The sequence below is a fragment of the Triticum dicoccoides genome, chromosome 3B (genome assembly GCF_002162155.2).
Source record: "Triticum dicoccoides isolate Atlit2015 ecotype Zavitan chromosome 3B, WEW_v2.0, whole genome shotgun sequence".
NCBI lineage: Eukaryota > Viridiplantae > Streptophyta > Magnoliopsida > Poales > Poaceae > Triticum > Triticum dicoccoides.
The window spans coordinates 246,794,696-246,799,527 of NC_041385.1; the positions used below are offsets into that span (position 1 = coordinate 246,794,696).

The window sequence follows — 4,832 nt, forward strand, 5'->3', positions numbered from 1 at the left end:
AGTCTTCAAGCGGGTTCATATGGGCGGTTGCTTTATATTTTGCCTAGTGTTTACAACTCTCGCTTTTGATACATTTGGTTCTTTGAGTTGTAACACTTAAACTCGATGGTCGTCTGCTACTTATTTGCTTTTCTGTGATACGATGATAAATTCCGCATGTGCGATGATAACTTCCGCACTTAGATCATTCTGCAGACGTCCATTTTTCATTATGCATGTCATTCTCTTAGTTATATCATTTCATGCATGATGAATTATCTTCATAAGTTGAAGAGGATCTCCACAAGTACAACCTGCCATGTGCATTTGCATTCCAAAAGCAAATTACTTATATGCACATCTTCAGGGGGAGCCTTTGCCACTTATGAAGACAATACCCTATCCTTTCAATTTCACATACTTTATCCCCGTTGAAAACTTCAACCAGTTTGTCATCAATCACCAAAAAGGGGGAGATTGTAAGTGCATCTAGTGCCACCCCTAGTTGGTTTTGGAGTATTGACGACAAATTTGGTTGAGGGACTAATGCGTTTGTGAGAATTGCAGGATAACGCAGGTAGTGTCCCTCATTGATTCGGTTTACCTACCGGAGATGACCCCTAAAATGTATGAAGACATTGATGACAATGGTGGTATGTGAAGATATTCACATTGAAGACTATGACATGAGAAGACATTGAGTGAAGACTATGGAGCGCGAAGACTGTGTCGTTTCGTTGTTTCCTTTTTCTTCTTTGTCGAGTCATAGGAACCACCGTACTGTTAAGTGGGGTCCAAGTGAACAAAGTCAGAATGACTGAAGTGATGCTCAACCCAAATCCTATGTCTTCAAGCGAAGACAATGAGAGCAAATCTTATCCAGAGCTGGATGAGTCAGCTTTGCTTGTAGCCCAAGTAAAGTTGCCGTGTGTGTTTGAAATCTGACCGTTGAAACACGTGTCAGTTCCTTAGTGACCCAGGGTCATTTCGGACATATCAGGTCGGGTTGCCTAGTGGCTATAAATAGCCCACCCCCTACACCATAAATAGGTGGCTGCTCAGAGTTAGTGCACGGCTTTTGTCGTTTGAGAGCAACCCATCTTGAAGCCTTTGAGAGAGAGAAATCCTTGCGAGGACAAAGCCCAAACATCCAGAGCCAAAGAGTGTTAGGCATCACTGAAGTCTTTCTGTCTGTGTGACCTGAAGACTTATTACACTTGAGGACTGTGAATCCTCCAGCCGGTTAGGCGTCGCGTTCTGAGCATCCAAGAGTCATTGTGGATCGCCGGTGGACGAAGTCTGTGAAGGTTCGGAAGTCTACCTTGAAGACTTACCAGAGTGATTGGGCGAGGACTGTGTGTCCTTATCTCAAGGGGAATAAGGTGAAGACGCGGTCTTCTGAGTTGAATCTCAGCCTCCCTAACCAGACGCACAGTTGTCACAACAACTGGAACTGGTCCAACAAATCCTGTGTCTTCAACAAGTGACTGGTTCTATCCTCTCCCTCCCTTTACTTAGTGTTTATCTTTGTGAAGTCATTGCCTATTTGTCGTACCTGTTTGACTTCATTGCTTGACTACTATCGTTGGTTGGCTTCATACTATCTTCCATCCTAATCCTTACTACTTAGCTGCTATTAGTCTTTGTACTTTCACATTATTGCATACTTGACTATGGTTTGCTTGTTGTTGTTTATCTTCCGCTGCATATCAATTAGGTCATTTCTATTGTTTGTCTTCGAAACTTTCACGTTTTGAAGACTTTCATAAAAATCGCCTATTCACCCCCCCTCTAGTCGATAACTAGCACTTTCAATCACAAGTTATTCTCAGGAGCTAGTTAAGTTACCAACAATCATTTATTATTAACCTCAAGCACTACTTTAATTCAAAGAATGTAAGAATGAGGAAAATATGAACAAACATAACCATTTGGATTTTGGACACTTCTGAGATCAATATTCAGATAGCTTGATGTTTAAAAAAGCCTATCAATGCTTTGGAATAGTTATGGTCAGAATGGGCCATTTGTTTTGAGATTTGACAAAATACGCAGTATATTCTCATATGGCAACCTGTACATGAACACCAACCTGCTGAGATCAATTTTTTTGCGAACATACTTGCTGAATAATATATAGTCTGCAATTGAAATATTGTATCTCGGTCTTTTGTCAGCAACATCTAAGATTTTGTAAGCTCTGATAGTAAAAGACCAACATGTACAAGAATTGGAACTTGGAAGAAGCTTATGTGGGCATGATGCCATCGGGTTGTATGCCAAGATCATGGTTGTAGAGCTCCCTCTATCTCCCTTGCCAAGATCTCCCTCCGACCAGCAGTAGAACAACTGCTCCTGCTGCTTTTGAACACTCCTTCCACGTTGCCGCATATCAGTTGGCGGCGTAGGCCAACTCTCGCTTGTATCATCATGTTGAACACAATATGCGTCTATGTTTACTTTCCTTGTGGGTGCTAATATAGAGGCGCTAGGATATCCATCCTGCTTGATTGCCGGTTGAGCCATCGATTCTCGGCATAGGGGGTGCATTGACGCGAGAAATAGCATCGAGTGCCTAGGTATCTCTAGGCGTGTTGGATGGATCGCTGCTACGCCGACCAATTATATTAGCATCAGCTACCGTTTGCGTTGAAACAGATCTGCGCTTGGGTGTTTCTTTTTACTGTATTTTACAAAAAAATAGCTCTCTTAATCGCGTGTATAAGAGTCTTGCATTGAAGATGTCCTAAAAAGCGCATGTCTTCCAGTTTGGTGATTGCAGAGAGTATAAGACATTCAAAAGGAGTCGAAGGAGCATAAATAAATAATGTAGGTGCCAGAACAGAAATAGGTATACATTTTTTTCATATGCATTATAAACTCAATAGAGGAAGAGAAGTGCAGAAACATCCTCGTATGCTTTTGCGAGTTGGACCTTTCTTGCCTATCGAGAAAACAAGATAACACTTGGTTCAAAAATCAAGAGAAACGACCGTCTAGAGTTACTTGACACTGTAATGGATGTATCTAGACATGCATTTCAGCGTCAAGTAATTCTGGACAGAGGGAGTATATGATTATTTTAGTTCTCAAGAAATAATTGGACTAAAAGGAGAAAACAGAGGAATATGAAAGGTATGAGACTTGGAAAGGATGTCTAGAAACTAATTGGAGGCACACTGTTATCAACACATATGAAAGAACACTCTTCAAGTTACAAAAGGAACTTCCTTTGATGTCCTAAGCTAATTCAGTCTCCACTGTATGCATTGTTATTATCTTATAGTACAAAATAAAATGAAAAATAATTATACCTCCAGATGTTTATACCACATGGAAGATAATTATTGGAGAAAAATGACCAATAAAGCATGACTGAAGTTTAAAATTTGCATCCCTAAAAAGTAATCATTGTACCAAAGGATTTGATCTAGTCCTTTGCTATCTCCTACAAATTCTTTAAAGAGTACACCTACACCGCAGCAAATAATGCAATGCCTAGAGGTAAATCTATCAATTTTGGCACATACGTACTTGCATGGTGTTCTCCTCCTCTATCAGCATTTGTCAGTCCAATTTGTGCCTGCATGAACAATCCACTTCAGTTAAGAACATTGTACAAAAGTAGGCACATTAGTTTATTGGATGGAAGTGGTAAGGAATAAACACTAAAACATAGTTCCTGATATTAGCTATTAAAGCAGGAGCATAATTTTCACACCAAGTAAGTCCCTACATAAAACACACATCAAAAGATGAGAGAACTTTCATGGACATGAAACAAAATAAATCTGAATGAATCCATTTATATGATTTATGTGTAAGAACAATGTGTGGCTGCTGTATTAGAAGATGTCCTTTGAAAGATCTATTCATCGGAAGGCAGCAGGATTTGTATCGATCCTTTTATATTGTCCAAATTTCTATATTGGAACCCAACAGAAATTGCACACATTTAGCTTATAGTGCAGATTTATAGAAATTAACTGCGAGCGACATTCTCTAATAATTAATCGTACATTCTGATTTCCAACTAACCCATGATCACAGAAGCAGAAGCAAACAACTCATTTCCTTCACAATAGCAAGCCAATTTGATCATAGAAAGCAATCATTAACTGACTTATCCATGTGTGTGTATATATTAAAGTTTACAACACAATATCTATTCAGCAGCAGAACCTTGATTTTATTTTCTTGTATGTGCAAAGTTGAACCGCTAGTGGCCTCACCTCTGAGCCCATGCCCCACCTTTGAAAGCCTGTGATCAAACGAGAGATGGAAGTAAGCACAATATCCTGCAATCAAATGAGAGAGGGATTGACAAAGGGGAATTGAAAGTGAACAAAAAGAAAAGCAAATTCTTGAAGTGAACACTTTCCTAGAACTGAGAAAGGAGAACCATAGTATTATGGTAGCATCATCAGAACATCAATTAGTTGTGGCCCTTCCTGCATTCCATGTCAAATATGCACGTGTCAGTAGATTAAACAAGTACAACTTACCTACAAAGACTTGATGGTGAAAGTCGAAAATACTCTATGCACTCACAGATAATTCTTCTACTGTTCACTTGGACATAATCAAATTATTATTCAGAATATTACATATCAGAATAATATGTGCCAATGTTGCAATAGACTCGCTCTAAGATGTGAGATGGTGACATCTGATCAATTTGCCTCCTTCCAAATAGAAGTTCAAGAAAATTAAACTAATGTACCAAGTGAACATGAAAGACACAAGTATACAAAAATCAAATTGTTTTTTCACCATATATTATTGGAAAAAATATTGAACATCCATGCCTTGATGGCTCCCCTATAGTTTGGTGCATAAATCAGAGGTACAAA

At 39.1% G+C, this 4,832-nt stretch overlaps 1 long non-coding RNA gene across 1 annotated transcript; it reads right to left on the reverse strand.

Moving 5' to 3' along the window:
- Positions 1-2,616: 2,616 nt before the first annotated feature.
- LOC119281206 lies at positions 2,617-4,243 on the reverse strand. The gene is made up of 3 exons (XR_005138300.1): positions 4,212-4,243; positions 3,514-3,562; positions 2,617-2,662 (listed from the first exon to the last, which is right to left on the reverse strand). It is a non-coding gene; the product is annotated as an uncharacterized LOC119281206 (long non-coding RNA).
- Between the last annotated feature and the right edge of the window lie 589 nt (positions 4,244-4,832).